Source organism: Sinohyriopsis cumingii, chromosome 5 (genome assembly GCF_028554795.1).
Source record: "Sinohyriopsis cumingii isolate HCF-2022 chromosome 5, ASM2855479v2, whole genome shotgun sequence".
NCBI classification, from domain to species: domain Eukaryota; kingdom Metazoa; phylum Mollusca; class Bivalvia; order Unionida; family Unionidae; genus Sinohyriopsis; species Sinohyriopsis cumingii.
In genome coordinates, this window is record NC_142965.1 from 154806838 (window position 1) to 154825576 (window position 18739).

General features: G+C 35.7%; 1 pseudogene across 1 annotated transcript in view; it reads left to right on the forward strand.

Moving 5' to 3' along the window:
* LOC149800501 (DNA-directed RNA polymerase II subunit RPB1-like) overlaps positions 1 to 18739 on the forward strand; it is a 271243-nt pseudogene that overhangs the window by 35969 nt on the left and 216535 nt on the right. Inside the window, exon 5 of the transcript XR_016421394.1 lies at positions 6704 to 6865. The product of XR_016421394.1 is annotated as a DNA-directed RNA polymerase II subunit RPB1-like (transcript). The remainder of the gene's footprint in view (positions 1 to 6703; positions 6866 to 18739) is intronic.

Sequence of the window (18739 nt, forward strand, 5' to 3'; positions counted from 1 at the left end):
TATTCTAGTGGCTGTTACCATTTGTTTGAATGTGTAGGTAAGATATTCTAGTGGCTGTTACCATTTGTTTGAATGTGTAGGTAAGATATTCTAGTGGCTGTTACCATTTGTTTGAATGTGTAGGTAAGATATTCTAGTGGCTGCTACCATTTGTTTGAATGTGTAGGTAAGATATTCTAGTGGCTGTTACCATTTGTTTGAATGTGTAGGTAAGATATTTCAGTGGTTGCTACCAGTTTGCTTGAATGTGTAGGTAAGATATTCTAGTGGCTGCTACCATTTGTTTGAATGTGTAGGTAAGATATTCTAGTGGCTGCTACCATTTGTTTGAATGTGTAGGTAAGATATTCTAGTGGCTGCTACCATTTGTTTGAATGTGTAGGTAAGATATTCTAGTGGCTGTTACCATTTGTTTGAACAGTAACAGCACATTGTAACTGTTACAAGCTTGTTTGAATGTTGGAAAGGAAGGGATTATAGTCTCTGTTTCCAGCTTGTTAAATGTTTAAAGAAGGTATTATATTCTCCACTACTAGTTTGTTTTAATGCTTATAGATGGTATTATTGTTATTGTTACCAGCTTATTTCAGTGTTAAAAGAAGGTATGCATTCTTTTGGTTAAAAATTAAAAAAATCTCTTTAGGAAGTTGTTTTACTACCAAAATCTGTCTCATAATGCACCAGAAGATCTTCGTCTGTGGTGTTTGCTAGGACCATTTAGTAGAACAAACAACACAGACCCTGATCTGTTGGTCTATGGAGTTTGCTAGGACCAATTAGTAGAACAAACAACATGGACTGCGATCTGTTGGTCTATGGAGTTTGCTAGGACCAAATATTAGAACAATCAACATAGACCCTGATCTGTTGGTCTATGGAGTTTGCTAGGACCAATTAGTAGAACAAATAACACAGACCCTGATCTGTTGGTCTATGGAGTTTGCTAGGACCAATCAGGAGAACAAACAACACAGACCCTGATCTGTTGGTCTATGGAGTTTGCTAGGACCAATCAGTAGAACAAACAACACAGACCATGATCTATTGGTCTGTAGTTTGCTAGGACCAATCAGAAGAAACAGCATAGACCCTTATCTGTTGGTCTTTCGAGTTTGCTAGGACCAATTAGTAGAACAAATGAAATAGACCCTGATCTGTGACCAAACAGTAGAACAAAAAACAGAGACCCTGATCTGTTGGTGCATTATGTGATGGTAGATCAGGATCAATGTTGTTTGCAGCAGGATCCAACTAGTATATTACTGTATGTAATCTTTGTCACATTACATCGCATCTTTTATGAATTTTGTTTCTTCTCATTACATAAATTCCCCATTTATCTGGTACCCTCATATATTTCGACAATATCATCATTGTGTTTTTGTACTTTTATTGCTCTTTGATAATAAACCTTTTTACCAGATAACCATTTTGGGGCGCCATATAGCCTTACAGAGCTGGTGTGCCATAAAAAACAAATTCAGGGAATCAATTACTCATTCTTCTCTACCTTTGAAAAGACTTTTACATTGGGGTCAAGGTCAGAGTCATAGAAAATTTATGTAACAGTTATGGTTAAAATATTTTATTAGCCCCTACTTCTGAAACCTTGTGGGTATAATGCATAATTTGGACGAATCATTATGAACTTAATACATACAGTTCGTTTGGTGACATGCTTGCTGAACGTTTGCACTTTCCTGCAATATGTTTTACAACAGTGTTTTGATGTGGGCTCAACATGTAGTTCCATGCCTTTTTGTGTCTATTTTCCTATACCTGGTGGGGAATGGAGGAAGCTGCGACTATATATCTGGGGTGGAATGGAGGAAGCTGTGACTATTTTCCTATACCTGGGGGGTATGGAGGAAGCTGCAACTATGTTCATATACCTGGGGGGGGAGGGCAATGGAGGAAACTGTGACTATTTTCCTGGGAGGGATGGAAGAAGCTGTGACTATTTTCCTACATCTGGGGGGATGGAGGAAGCCGTGACTTCTCCTCTACCATCTACACCACTCTGGTGTTACAGGTGTTTTGATTGGTACATCTGGTGTTACAGGTGTTTTGATTGGTACATCTGGTGTTACAGTTGTTTTGATTGGTACATCACGTAGCAGCAGAGTTGATTAGTTCTGGCTAATTTTTGTGCATCCTGTCTTATTCTGTTTTATTTGAGAATTTTGACACTTTGAGGGAGTTTCCACTCAATTCTAGGCTGCCTAGGTGTTGTTAGTTCCCCCACATGTCAGAGGATGGCCTTCCAGCCTGTAAGTGCTGGCACATGTGGTTTATAGCTGACTTGAGTGAGCTGTGCCATCTAGCCACATCTCATTTTTGATGTCATCTTGGTTGCTGACTGTAATGATCAGCCATCTAGCATTTGATCCATACTATATAGCCACATCTCATTTTTGATGTCATCTTGGTTGCTGACTGTAATGATCAGCCATCTAGCATTTGATCCATACTATCTAGCTACATCTCATTTTTGATATCATCTTGGTTGCTGACTGTAATGATCAGCCGTCTAGCTTTTGATCCATACTATATAGCTGCATCTCAGTTCTGAAGCCATCTTGTCTGCCAACCATACTGTCCAAGTGTCTGGCTCTTGATCCATCTAGCCACACCTCAGTTTTGATGCCATCTTGGCTGTGACCATACCATCTTGGTCCATATCATTCATTGAACTTATAGCTTCCTTCACACATCATCGTATGCCATTTCAAATAGAGCCATGCAATAGATCGATGTCTGCCTAACATTGCCTTCCTCCGGCAGTTTAGCCATCTACACTACTGTTCATACACCAAACACCTGTATTTGCTGTTTTTGATTTCAACCACATCCTGCAGATATGGCTAACCATTTACTTATGGTTTACCGTCATGGATATGACCATGAAAGACTTAGAAAGGATGACAATGCTTCATCACTGCCTCTCTTGGAAGGTATTATCCAGATGTCACTCGTGCCCTCACCAGGATGACACATTCTGGATTTGGGGATAATCCTGGTGATGCTTCACACTCAGATCCCACCATATAGTGGACTGTGTATAACTTTATGGCCACAGTTTAGGAATTTATGGAGTGTAATTGTCCCCTCTTCTACACTGTCATTCAGGATCAAGGCCTCAGTTGATTTTTAATGACGGGGAATTCAACTTTTTGTTTGATCTCCTCCCGCAGCATAGAATAATATAAGAAACTGCTGAGAATCTATCTGCCAAGAACAGTGACCCAGGCAGTTTCAAAGCCTTTTTTCTGAGAGTCACCTGCCAGTGTAATTTGCCTCTCACCATTATAAGACTGATTCTGATGCCTTCTTTACAAATCTCTTGGCATTAGACAAGACCTATGCTGCAATCAATCTGACTTCACCTGCTTCTTATATGGTGGATAAAGGCATCCTGACTTTGAAGCTCAATCATGATATAGTGGCCACATCTTTATTTGTTGGACTTGGCATCTCAGGCAGTATTTAGTATTGCAGACAAGGTCAACAGTACACACACCTAGGAGTCAATGGCTAGAATATCATAGATAATTCACAAGGTGGCACACCATGCATTGATGGCTTCAGCTATTCTTAACCTTGCTGAAGTCACATCAAACCTTGTGAACCTCTCCTCTCTGATTTTTTGTGGAGGCAGGCAGGTCAAGAACTGACCTTCCATTTTTCTGTGCAGCATTGCCTTATACATCATCTCCAATTAACACTCAAAAATGTGATGATCAAAAACAAGGGTAAATGCGATTATTTAATGTACAACCCCAGAACCAACTGTGATCCCAGTCCTGTACATGGGAACAATCTGCTACTCATTCTCAGAAGCATTTATATCAAAGGGATATGATACATTGTTTCTCTACCTCTCCATGGGCATGAGCCTAAGCCTTTTTTGAAACTTTTTATACTGTGTCATTTCCTTGTTCTGTACAACTTCATCTGCTTCCATTTCCCAAAAAAATGTCTCACAGCCAGGAAGTTTTTGCAGCTTCTTAAGACTGTTTTATGTCTTACTCTGCTGTGTCACATTTCTATTGGCCATTATCATTTTCCATCTCAGTGGTGCCCTCCTTTCCATCCTGTTTGTTTATGAGATCAGCATAACAAGTGAGGTAGTATCATTCCTGTATCAGTGACAGAACCAAAATTGGCTTACCACAGGAATAACTCTCATGCACTCACAACCGGCTGTGACCTGTGTTCCAACATAAGCACCTGTAGTTACGGAGCACATCCCTTAACAGGCCTTGACACAGCTGGCAGCTAGTGGGGTGCAGTGGACACATGTTTCCAATGGAAATGAGAGCTCTCATTATATCCTTTCATTTTTAGTGCTACTTCCTTGAGAACTAGGGCATTGTTCCTCATGTGAGACAACTCAGTGGCAGTGACACAACTCCTCAAACAGAGCAGTACCAAATCACCCCTTTCTGCTTTCAGGTCTGGGCATTCAGACATATTCCCAACAGACTCTCTGCCTTGACTGAATCTGTCAAAGATGGGACAGAGTTTTCATACATAATGGTCAATCTTTCATCAGATTTGCCAGCCATGGTGGCTGTCTGATTATCAATCTTTTTTGCAACGAGATGAAATCACAAACTGTCTACCTTCATTTCCCAAGTACTGGATCCTGAGAATTGGTTCTGTTGATGCCTTTTCTCTCAGTTTAGAAGGTCTATGGGCCTTTGTCTACTCCCAATGATATTAGTTCCAAAGATTATACAGAAATTGAGTTGCCAGAAATGCAGAATGATTTTGATTGCCCTTCTACACAGGGACAAATCATGGATCAACAATCTTCTCGATCTAGCAGTAGGAAGATCCCAGCAAGGCCAAATGTTCTCATACAGCTGTGGAATCATGTGTACCATTCTTGCCACATCATCTTCTCCTCATGCTTAGCTCTTGTCTGGAGAGCCTTGCACCAAAAACATTTTAACCCTCCAAAAGTGGAAAGAACTGTACAAGTCTAAAAACATTGCCCCTTTGAGTGGCTCTGTCTCCCATGTAGTTGTTTTTTTTTATTTGCTTGTTTGAAGAGAAAAAGTTGACTCCAACTCTATTAAGGATTACCATTTTATAATACTGGACTCATTCCATCATCTTGGCAGAAAGGATTGTGGTCATAGCACATAACCTATCGGACTTGTTGGTCAACTTTGACTTGCAATCGACTCAATCATTCACACTGTAGAATCTTTCCTGGATTTGGCTGCATTCTAATCCTTTAGCCAGGACCTCCCTTCATGCAACAGCTTTTTCCTCATGATGTTCACTTTGACATGCAGAGTCATTGAATTACATCCCCTCTCTGTTGACCCAGCCTACTGTAAGTCTCAATCAGATGGCTTGGTGATCCTCATGTCACAACGCAATTTTGTTGCCAGGTTGCCATCAGTGAGTGATGAGATACCCCTCTCAGGCACTGACACACCCCAAGAAGACGTCAAACAGGACCCAGTCTGTGAGCTTAGACTTTTTCTGATGTGGACTGAAAGGATTGATGGAGTTCGTAGATGTCTCTTTCTCCCAGTTAAACCTGGCAAAGAGGACATAACCCCAGGGAGCCCTCTCATCATGGTTGAAGTGGTTAATACACACTGCATACTCAGACATCTTGTCAAAACAGAGTCCCCTAATGAAGATCTCTGCTTATGAAATAATATCTTTGAGCCTTGCCTTTGACCGTAATGTATCTAAAAAAGATATCATCGAGGCCATCATTTGGCATGCACAGTCATCCTTCTCAAGCTTTTGTTTACAAGACTTGGCCCTGCAGTGACACATTTTGGATTTGGTAGGCCCAATATCATTTGCACAGGTGGCTATCAGGCATATTTGAAATCAGCACAACCTCTGGATCCACTCAGAGGTAAGATCTCATTCTTCACGTTGACTCCAGTTGTGCTGCTAACACGTTATGATAGTGGGTTAACCTTCATACGGGGAATCCAGTCTTCTTCCCTAGAGGTTAACCGAAAAAAGGGTAGAATGCTAAACATTCCTTCTTCCTATTACCTATTCTCCTGATATTAATGTGATTGGTGAATATATTAGAAAGAGAAAGAAAATTTTCAGTAAGTTATGTTTCTCCTTGAATACTTGCTCACATTACTTTAATTCCTTCTCATCCTGCCAGCATCCCATCACATGATGTTCCACTCTGTTTAAAACTAGTGCTACCTATAGGGGGCAGGGGGAGGTAATGGGCAAGAGTTATTGCACTTTGTATAACATGGAAAAGAAAGATGAATTTTCATATTTGGGTGACCATGATTTGGGAGGTCCCTCAATGAAAACATTGATTACAGTTAGTTGTTCATTATATGGAATTTATTGAACATGTTTTATTTCATTATATTAGGTCAAACCTGTATCAACAGGGAATGACGATTCCAATTTGTACCAATTAGCAGAGCAAGGATAATGAAGGAAAATCGGCCTTAAACTATAAATTTATGTTTTTATTTTAAAGCAAAAGTTGGGCCACTTAGATTTCATTACTCAACTGTGCTTTTTAGTTATTGGGGCTACTTGGGCTAGATATTTCTTTTTCCTTGTATGTACAAGAATTTTTTCCAAAGTTTTCAAAACTGCTTCAGAATTGGATTCTGTGACAGTTGACCTTTTATTGAATAATCTGTTTGTTTACAGAGCTTCAGTATTATTTATTTTTATCACACAGGATGATTTGACACACAAGATCTCTGACATCATTAGAGCTAATAACCACTTGAAGTGGAATGAGCAGAATGGAGCTGCTGCACACGTTGTTGCTTTGGATGTTAAATGGCTCCAGTTCCATGTTGCTAATCTTATAGATAATGAAATGCCAGGATTACCCAAGGTATATAGATATTCTCTGACAATTTTTTGACAATTCTAAAGCCATGCAAGTTGCTCACAAAAGAAAGATTTTAGATATTATTCGCAACAGGGATCCTGAAAATCTTGATAGACATTTTTTTTCTGAAAATTAACCTGGTGGCCATATATTTATGAAATTTAATGTTAAAGCATTTAAAACAGGTATAATAAATTATGACAGGAAAACATAGATATACCTAATAATTTAATGTACTGAAAAATGTCATGTTTTTGGTTCCAGATTTACTTCTGCTTTATTATTAGTATTATCTTTCATGATTCATTGGTTTCTTCGTATTTTATTAAAAGTTAAAATTCTTAATCCAACAATAGTATTTTATTCTACTCTACTGTTGTAAAAAAAAAAATTGACTCAGAATAAGCAGCCTAACTCCAGTCTGCCTCCAGTCCATTATGAATTTTTCCCCACCACATGTCATCAAAAGTATTTACCTGGAACACTTGCAGCCTAGCTGATGGTTACTTAATCCCTTCACACCTTACTAATTTCAAACCATGGCATGTTCCATAAGCACAAACATTTGTAATTTGGAAACATGCAGTCATCTAGTGTATGTGCAGTGCTAACTCATTTCTAATTTTAGAAGATTAATTAGTCAAGTCTACGGTTTGAGACATGGGCACTGGTGCAGGTAAAAATTGAAGTCAGTACATGTACAACTTGCTAGATACCTACTACTATAATGGGTACAATTAAAATAAAGGGGATGAAACTAATTTGAATCATAAAAAGGTAAAATAAATAGAATGTAGACCTTTTATCTATAAATAGAATATAGACCTTTTATCTATAAACAGAATATATTATTAGACCTTTTATCTATAAATAGAATATAGACCCTTTTATCCAAAAATAATTGTCTGAAATAAAGTTGTTTAAAGAACAAAAGATTGCTGTTATGTTTAATACTTGAAGTACGCTGTTTCTATCTATGTCTAATACAAGAAGTACGCTGTTTCTATCTATGTTTAATACATGAAGTAGGTTGTTTCTATCTATGATTAATACATGAAGTACGCTGTTTCTATCTATGTTTAATACATGAAGTATGCTGTTTCTATCTATGATTAATACATGAAGTACGCTGTTTCCATCCATGTTTAATACATGAAGTACGCTGTTTCTATCAATGTTTAATACATGAAGTACGCTGTTTCTATCTATGATCTTGTTTCAGACAATCATTTTGTCTGGTATCAACTTTAAAATATGAATAACTGTTCTTTTATTATTGTATTGACAAAATCATGCCTTTGACATTTAGGATATTTTACATGTAAGACAAGATTTTGTTAACGAATCTTGCTTTGATAGCTTTGTTTACTGCTAGTGTCAGTGTTACTGTCACTAGGGATACTGTTATTGTTACCATTTGAAAGTATATTAATATGGAATCAAGAAACAACAGTAACGTTGTCCTACTTGTAGGAAATGATGGTAAAATTCTGGCTTTTTCTGGGGTAGAAAAATTTTTTGAGTTCTGTTTCACTTTTTATTGGGGGATATAGGTTTCTTCTTCAAATACATTACCCAATCATAATACCTTTGGAGAACTACTACTACCTTGCATATTCAGCTCTCCCAGATTAAAATCTTTTAGCTATAAGGCTAAATATTATCTGCCCACCTAGATGGCAGTTAGAATGATCTCCCCTTGATACTGGGATTGACACCAAATTACATGAAATTGGCACTTGCTACTTCTGCTCAAGCTAAGTAAAATTCAGTCTACAAAGAGGCCTCCAAAAATCCATACAAACATTTTGGAAGTTTTCTACCTTAAAACAAGTTGGAGTAGTTCATCTTCGAAGGAAAATAAACTCCTTCTATAAATTTCCAACTTTTTTGTTTTTTCTATCATGGATGACAAAGTTTCTAACTTTTCAGTGTCATCACTTTCCCATCTTCACGCACTTAGGTACCATTGGTACATACCTGCACAGGTCCTGGTGGCGTCCCTCCACATCCCTATAACTATATTAGCAAATGTGGGTCTGGTGCCTGATTTAAAATACTAATTTAATGTTGCTGCACTATTTCTGCTACATTTGGATACTAATGCAGGTAGGTTTTCTGAATTAGTTTGTCTTCGTGTCACACTTTATGTGACACTTTACTGATTTACTGTATGGAATGACATTGGGCCTTTCCGACAGGTAACATTGTCTTAGTGTCACTTTACTGATTTACTGTATGGAACGTCATTGGGCCTTTCCGACAGGTAACATTGTCTTAGTGTCACTTTACAGTTATGTATGTGACACTTTACTGATTTACTGTGTGGAACGTCATTGGGCCTTTCCGACAGGTAACATTGTCTTACAATGTATATTGTAGTATATACTTTGTAAGTATCAATAATGATGTTTCAGTGTTTTTTTATTTGCAGGTTTGTTTATTATAGAAAACACATTTATATTATTGTATGGCTTCCACTGTGGTCAAATATGTACATGGTTTACTTTACTCAATGCGTCCACTTCAGACATGTGTGATGAAACGTAGTCAAATAGCTGTGGTGTTGATTTCAGTTGTACCATTGTTACATACAAACTCTTGCATATTCACTGTGATGTGTTTTGATAGCTGATTGACCATTAACCCATTCCAGGGTAAGTTAGAATTCAGCAGATTATCATTTGATGATAAAAACATGCAAACCTGTATTTCAAAACAGTTGTATGTAAATAGAAATTTGTGTTGTAAGAATAGAATTGGTGATCCAAAGATTTTAACTGCTTCAATTGCATTATTTTCTTCATAAATTCAGTGTGTCTGGGAAGTAACACCTTATTAGATTGTTAGTTTTGTAAACCAGTGGGCATATATTGAGAAAAATATACAATTCAAAGAAAGAAAGCCTAAGTATTATTAAAATTTAGCATAAAAATGTGATTATGTGCAGGTCGCAAATTTATGGGACAATGCTATATTGTAGACTTTGAGAAGCATTTTAGCATCAAAGTTATTTTCACTGATATTTGTGAAAATACTGAAAAAAGTAGTGTAGCAAATACTATTTAACCAATATCTGATGCTACTACATGTATGTAGCAAAATTTGAAATCCTATCAATGGACTGTTATAACAAAGCTGGAATGTGTAAGGTTGCATTAACAAAGCTAGAATGTGTAAGGTTGCATTAAGAAAACTAGAATGTGTAAGGTTGCATTAAGAAAACTAGAATGTGTAAGGTTGCATTAAGAAAACTAGAATGTGTAAGGTTGCATTAAGAAAACTAGAATGTGTAAGGTTGCATTAAGAAAACTAGAATGTGTAAGGTTGCATTAAGAAAGCTAGAATGTGTAAGGTTGCATTGAGAAAACTAGAATGTGTAAGGTTGCATTAAGAAAACTAGAATGTGTAAGGTTGCATTAAGAAAGCTAGAATGTGTAAGGTTGCATTGAGAAAACTAGAATGTGTAAGGTTGCATTAAGAAAACTAGAATGTGTAAGGTTGCATTAAGAAAACTAGAATGTGTAAGGTTGCATTAAGAAAGCTAGAATGTGTAAGGTTGCATTAAGAAAGCTAGAATGTGTAAGGTTGCATTAAGAAAACTAGAATGTGTAAGGTTGCATTAAGAAAGCTAGAATGTGTAAGGTTGCATTAAGAAAGCTAGAATGTGTAAGGTTGCATTAAGAAAACTAGAATGTGTAAGGTTGCATTGAGAAAACCAGAAATTATTGCACTCAAATGGTGTGTTTTGATTTGGTGGGAAAGATAAGCATTTAGTTCATTCATAGATCAACTTTAATGCTTCACTGTGTTATCTATGAATAGTTATGATAAACTTTTATTAATAACAAAAAATTGGGACAAACGGTATGGTATCAAGACACGCATGTATTTGCCCTCATGTACAATTGTTATACGTATTGTTTCAAACAAGTTTATCAATTTTTTCAACTGCTAGTTTATAGTAAGTTTCATAAAGTAAAACAAATTCTTGTTTAAGGGCACTAGTTGATTAAACCTTTTTTCTATCTTGCAATTACAATCCTGTAATCTAGTTATTCCTATCAGTTAAAATTCATTATAATGTATAGCTTTTATTGTGCTCTTTTAAACTCATCATAAAAATACTCTGCATATGAATATAATAATTTTTATACATATGCAATATTTTTTCATAATACTCTTGTAAATAGATGCAGTTGGTCTTTGGTCATTCTATTCTACAATATAGACTAATTTGACTTAAGAAATTTCTGTTAAATAATTTGAAAATACAAAAGCTTTAATTATTCATAGAATAGGGGTGAGACTTAGAGATTGTTCCAGGTATCCATATTTATTCCCTTTTGGGAAACACTAAATCCAAGACCCTTTGGAATGTATCCCATAGGTTGGGAAATTGTCAGACTGCATGACCTATCTACAATCTCATTCCTCCCACCATAATTCTCCAGTGCCAGTCTCACTTGTCCCGCAGTAAGATTCCAGTGCCAGTCTCACTCCTCCCACGGTAAGACTCCTGTGCCAGTCTCATATGTCCCGCAGTAAGACTTCAGTGCCAGTCTCACTCCTCTCATGGTAAGATTCTTTTGCCAGTCTCACTTGTCCCGCAGTAAGATTCCAGTGCCAGTCTCATTCCTCCCACACTAAGACTCTAGTGCCAGTCTCACTTCTCCCACACTAAGACTCCAGTGCCAGTCTCACTTCTCCCACACTAAGACTCCAGTGCCAGTCTCACTTCTCCCACACTAAGATTCCAGTGCCAGTCTCACTTCTCCCACACTAAGACTCCAGTGCCCGTCTCACTCCTCCCATGGTAAGACTCTAGTGCCAGTCTCACTCCTCCCACCGTAAGACTCTAGTGCCAGTCTCACTCCTCCCACCATAAGACTCCAGTGCCAGTCTCACTCCTCCCACCGTAAAACTCCAGTGCCAGGAAATTAACCTACTGTAACCTACCCTCATTTATTTCAGAAGATGGAACAGAATGCATCATATACATTGTAAGTTAAACTACATTATTGTTTCAAGCTTAAAATTTGGTACAGCAGTTTAAATTTGTCATTTATCCAGTTTGTGATCTTTTAGTGTCCATTTTTTGCTTGCTTTGAATTTAGTGTGCATTCATACAAAACTGTATATATCTTTAAGTGTGCACATACAGTAAATTGAAGTGTGTGTGGACATGATGGTGTGTACAGATTTGGCATGAATGCATTTGGCATGTATGCTTTGACTCAAATATATTCAGAAATTCTTGTGCTGTCTTATTGTGCATGCTTAAAATTTGGTGTTTATGGCAAATAGCATTGTATTCACCCCTTGTTGTGGATGTCATGTAGCATTATGTTAGTTTGTGCTTTAAAACTTTCTCAGAAATGCTTGATTTCTTGCAAAAGGATCATTTAGATTACCCACATTTCTCATGATTTGTAATGAACAGCAGTTGAATTTTTAAAAATTTGATACTGAGGATGATCATAACAATATTTTGTCTTTTGTCAATGATCTCAATTCGTCTTGCTCCGGTGGAGATCATTGTTTTGAATACATGCCTTTTGTCAATGATCTCAATTCATCTTGCTCCGGTGGAGATCATTGTTTGAATACATGCCATTTGTCCATGATCTCAGTTGATCTAGCTCTGGTGGAGATCATTGTTTGAATACATACACTTTTGTCCATGATTTCAGATGAATACATACACTTTGTCCATGATCTCAATTGATCTTGCTCTGGTGGAGATCATTGTTTGAATACATACACTTTGTCCATGATATCAGTTGATCTTGCTCTGGTGGAGATCATTGTTTGAATACATACACTTTTGTCCATGATCTCAGATGAATACATACACTTTGGTCCATGATCTCAGTTGATCATAATCTGGTGGAGATCATTGTTTAAATACATACTCTTTTATGAGATGTACCATCGTATTGCAGAAACTATCAAGGATTTCTGATTGAACTATCTCCTCGAGGGGTATAGCAAATTAAGCCATTGATATGCCATTAAGGAAATATGTACAGTGCACTAGCTTTGATTGACAGTGAATGAAAAAGATGTACATAATTAGGCATGTTGGTGAGATGAAGGCTTTCATGTTCACAATGAAACTAATAGAAGCAGGAAGGTTTTGATGGTTTGACATGTACTGAACATAGTGCAGAAAGTGGTGGATACAGAACTAGCCTGAACTTAATCATTTAGGCATTGTAAAAAATGTGTTCCTTGGACAGAAATATTCTTGGAACAACCTGCATGAATTGTTGAAAATTATGTTGGAATATATAGAAGACCATTTCCCAAATCTAGTCAGGCTGGCCAAAGTTGCAGTGGTTCTGCCTTGATTAAAAAAAAAACAAAGAACAAATCTGAATATGAGAGGAGATTAAGGTTCCAAAGCAAAACAACTCTGGTTAACAGTCTTACATGAAAAACAATAAATAAACTGATGACTATACAGATAGGAGTGTGTTGAACAAATGATTTTCAGTTTGCAATGGCTTTGAAGAGTTAGGTTGATAAGAGATGGAGAATTAGAGTCAATGTGCTTGCCTTAAACTGTGCATTTCATTTGCAGCTAGATTAATGCTTGCAAACTTATTTTACACATTTGAAAGTTTGATGTTCATTTTGTGATGATTTTTAGTATTATGTACTGTGTAATGATGTTCAGTGTTATGTACTGTGTAATGATTTTCAGGATTATGTACTGTGTAATGATTTTCAGTATTATGTACTGTGTAATGATTTTCAGTGTTATGTACTGTGTAATGATGTTCAGTGTTATGTACTGTGTAATGATTTTCAGGATTATGTACTGTGTAATGATTTTCAGTATTATGTACTGTGTAATGATGTTCAGTGTTATGTACTGTGTAATGATTTTCAGGATTATGTACTGTGTAATGATTTTCAGTATTATGTACTGTGTAATGATGTTCAGTGTTATGTACTGTGTAATGATTTTCAGGATTATGTACTGTGTAATGATTTTCAGTATTATGTACTGTGTAATGATTTTCAGTATTATGTACTGTGTAATGATTTTCAGTATTATGTACTGTGTAATGATTTTCAGTATTATGTACTGTGTAATGATTTTCAGTATTATGTACTGTGTAATGATTTTCAGTATTATGTACTGTGTAATGATTTTCAGTATTATGTACTGTGTAATGATTTTCAGTATTATGTACTGTGTAATGATTTTCAGTATTATGTACTGTGTAATGATTTTCAGTATTATGCACTGTGTAATGATTTTCAGTATTATGTACTGTGTAATGATTTTCAGTATTATGTACTGTGTAATGATTTTCAGTATTATGTACTGTGTAATGATTTTCAGTATTATGTACTGTGTAATGATTTTCAGTATTATATACTGTGCAATATTTTGTACATACACACTACATAGCTTCAATCAATGCTAACACACATTATTTGTTTCTTTCATGAGTACTTTAGCAAGAACAACTTGATTGTATGTAATAATATACAAGATTTTTATTACTCTTTCTTACATGTTTTCATGCTATTAGATCTCTGTTTTAGCCTCACAGCTTGTCTGAAGGGTACATTTATTAAAAAAGTGCCTTGAGGTCAGATGGGGTCAGGGTCTGATAAGGTCAAGGTCTGATAAGGTCAAGGTCTGATTGTGTCAATGAGTCCTACCATATCATATCCTTTTGTTAAAATGTACAGGCTTTGAATCTTTGATAAGGTGTTGTTTACAATTTCATAAATTAGCTGTCTCTCTGTATGCTATATTCCAGCTCAGTTTATGGTTAGGAAAGTTGCCAAACTATATAATAATATACATCCCATAGTGGGGCCCTAAGTGGCCGAGTGGTCTAAACCACTCACCATTACGAATCACTACCATCTCAACTCTGTCTGTGTGGGTTCGAGTCGCGGGTTCAGCCTATGTGTGTATGTGAGAAACCTTGCCAGTAGCTTTTTGTGGGTTGGTGGTTCTTTCCGGGGTTTTCCCGGGTTCTTCCTCCATCATTAATGCTGGCCACCATGTATAGCCTGTCTTGTGCTGAAAAATGGCGTTAAAACCTACAACAACAACAATATCCCATAGCTATTCTATTAGAAGCCCCAATTTCATAAATGCCCCCTTCTGCCCCCCAAAACAATTCCTACCTTATTGAGGCTTATTGATCTGTATATATCCATTAAGGTATTTCCAAAAAATTAAAACAGTACATGAGTAACCCAATGGCTGTTAAAGAAAAAAATAGCTTAATTTAAAAACGTTTTCAGTCAAACAGTGATGAATGTTATTCAGCCCCCCCCCAGAAATTTTACTGCCTCCACGGTGACTATTAGAATAACTAGGGTATATATATTTCTGATGTGGAAAAATGGTGTAGAACATATTTGGTTTGCTTCCCACAATCAGCTACACTTTAAATTCCATTCACTTCTGAAATTTTCAAAGTTCTAAATTCTTAATTCTATACAGTAAGTTAATTGTTGCCTCCATTCCTACCTATTTTCTGAAAAAGAATATCTTATTTGGAGAAATAAAACTTAACCAAATAAATCCAACTATGCCTTTTTTGAGTGACTCCCAACCCAGTGTAAGTAAAATTAGGCCTCTTTTGAGTGGCTCCCAACCCAGTGTAAGTAAAATTAGGCCTCTTTTGAGTGGCTCCCAACCAAGTATATGTAGCTAGGCCTCTTTTGAGTGGCTCCCAACCCAGTATAAGTAACATTATACCTCTTTGGAGTGGCTCCCAATCCAGTGTAAGTAAAATGAGGCCTTATTTGGCTGGCTCCCAACCAAGTATATGTAGCTAGGCCTCTTTTGAGTGGCTCCCAACCCAGTATAAGTAACATTATATCTCTTTGGAGTGGCTCCCAATCCAGTGTAAGTAAAATGAGGCCTTATTTGAGTGGCTCCCAACCAAGTATATGTAACTATGCCTCTATTGAGTGGCTGTGAATAAATATTCTTATTCTTGGAACATTATCTTGGCAGTACGATCAGATTTTTGAAAAATAATATTCATGATGTTATTGCTAACAATAGCTGTTATTATATGGTTATTGTGACCACACTGTTTGGTAAGTGGTTTTCGCTGTTCCAAATAGACTTGTGCAAAAAGAAAATTGAAACACTGTATATTTATTCTATTAATTTCAAGCTATGCTTCCAGTAGAAATAGTTATGTAAACTTTTATAATTTCAATGTTTTTGTGTTTATTGTTTGTCTTGTCTCTGTTTTGTGTTTTTTGCCTTTGACAAAGACACGGAGTCATAAGCACTCGGGCTAGTGAGAACCTAGTTTTGCACTGTTTGGCTTATTTTATGAAACTCAAGTAATCTCGAGATATTAAGTTAAAACTAAAGTTACTACATTTCTCTCCATCATAGTATCAGATTTTTATACACACTGCAAACTTGTCCTGAGATGATAAAGCACTTAAATATCCTGTTGAAAGCAGTGAAGTATCTCAGTAACATTGATTAAATTATTGTTATTGATTTTTTTAAAGGGAAGTAACTCCTATTATGTAAAATCCTATGATTCAAATAGTGAATTAGAATGTATCAAATCATCAGGTAAAAGTGTATTAAATATACTAATGTAATCTTAAAATAGCAAGTATTCTAAAATAAAAGCTATCAAATTGAAAGAAAAAAATGGGAAGGAAGAAAGAGGAATGGGACAAAAAAAATGAATAGGAAAGTTAATTTGACTTGCATAATTTTATCATTGACTTTGGATTTATGCAGTATTGATCCCTGTTTAAATTTAGAGTCATTACATGAAAAGAAAGAAAGAAAACTGTGTATTGCAGTATAAAGAATGTTAGAGATTCTCCACACATGTGCTAGAGTGTATTATCAGCTTAGGAAAGGAATAAATACATGAATTTATCAGTAAATGAAAGTCACTTAAAGTTTAGTTATTGTTCAAACATTTGGTTACTAGATAATTGTCTAAAGTTTGATTGACATTGTGTTTGGAATTTGCTAATGATTCTTATTTCTTTTCTCACAAGAAAATAAAAGATGCTTCCTTATAAATCATTATCATCATGATCAACATCATCTGCTTTTCACTTGGTTTTAGATAACATTGCTGTAGGACTTGTCTCTTTGGGTTGAGATAACTTTACTGTAGGACTTTTCTCTTTGGCATGAGATATCTTTGCTGTAGAAATTTTCTCCTTACCATGAGATCACATTAATATAGGACTTATTCTCTTTGGCATAAGATAACATTGCTGTAGGAGTTTTCTCTTTGGCATGAGATAACTTTTGTTGTAGGACTTTTTCTTTGGCATGAGATAACATTGCAGTAGGAGTTTTCTCTTTGGCATAATATAATAAAATAAAATAGAGACAAACAGTCATATATATAACTATATTGTTATAAAGAATAGACAATATATCAGTTTAAATTATACAATTTTATATAATGCATTGACATTAAGTCCACTAGGGTACAAAGTTAAAGTGTGTTTAAATATTAGTGGAAAACTGAGGATCTCTATAATTTTTTATATGAAAGTGATGATTATTCATTCTTTTAGAAACTTGTTGAAGCGTTTGTCCAACATATTGCATGCAACATTTTTTACAGGTTATTAAATAAATCACATCAGTTGATATGCAGTTAGTGTTATCACGTAGAGTAAATACATCTTTTGTATTAGCACTACTGAAAGAAGTACTTTCTCTTATATTTGCACATTGAGATCACCGGTGTCTGTTACATTTAGATGACAAAAAGTGTATTTTTTAATTTTATTTTCTGTCTGTTTAGTTCTAATTAAAAATCTTGCAAATTCATGGGTCTTCTATAAGCGAGAATTGGTTTATTTTTGTAAAGTGATTTTACGCTGGTTTTATTTGATAAATTTAGGAGACTTTAATATTTATTAATTATATGACCTATATTAGGTATAAAGGATTATATTGTATTGTGAAAGGAATTACATCTCTCTTTATTTTACATTCCGCTGTGTTTAAAGCCTCATGTTGAGTAAGATTACAGGCTTTGTTCAGCGCAGAATCAATTATATATGTAGGATAATTTCTATTTTGAAAATATGTTTGTAATTAATACAAAGAATTTTGTAATTCATCTGAAATAATGCATTGGTATCTTTTGGCTTGGCTATATGGTATACCGTTTTTACATGATATGGGATGACATGAAGAATATTCCACATATTGGTGGATATTAGTTTCCTTGATATGAATATTTGTAGAGATAACATTGCAGTAGGAGTTTTTTCTTTGGCATGAGATAACATTGCTGTAGGAGTTTTCTCCTTAGCATGAGATAAGATTGCTGTATGAGTTTTTTCTTTGGCAGGAGATAACATTGCTGTAGGAGTTTAGTACATGGCATGAAATAAAATTGCTGTAGGATTTTAGTCCTTGGCATGAGATAAAATTGCCATATGACTTCTTTCTTTGGCACAAGATTATATTGCTGTAGTTGTTTTCTCCTTCTTATGAGATAACCCTGATGTAGGACTTTTCTCTTTGGCATGAGGTAACATTGCTACAGAACTTTATTCCTTGGCTTGAGATAATATTGTTATAGGAGTTAATTCCTTGGCATGAGATAACATTGTGGTATGAATTTATTCTTTGGCATGAGACAACATTGCTATATTAATTTATTCCTTGGCATGAGATTATGTTGTTTTATGACATTTCACTTTGGCATGAGGTAACATTACTGTAGGAGTTTTCTCTTTGGCATGGGATAACATTGCTGTAGAAGTTTTCTCCTTGATATGAGATAACATTACTGTAGGACTTCTCTCTTTGCCATGATATAACATTGCAGTAGGAGTTTTCATCTTGGCGTGAGATAACAATGCTGTAAAGGT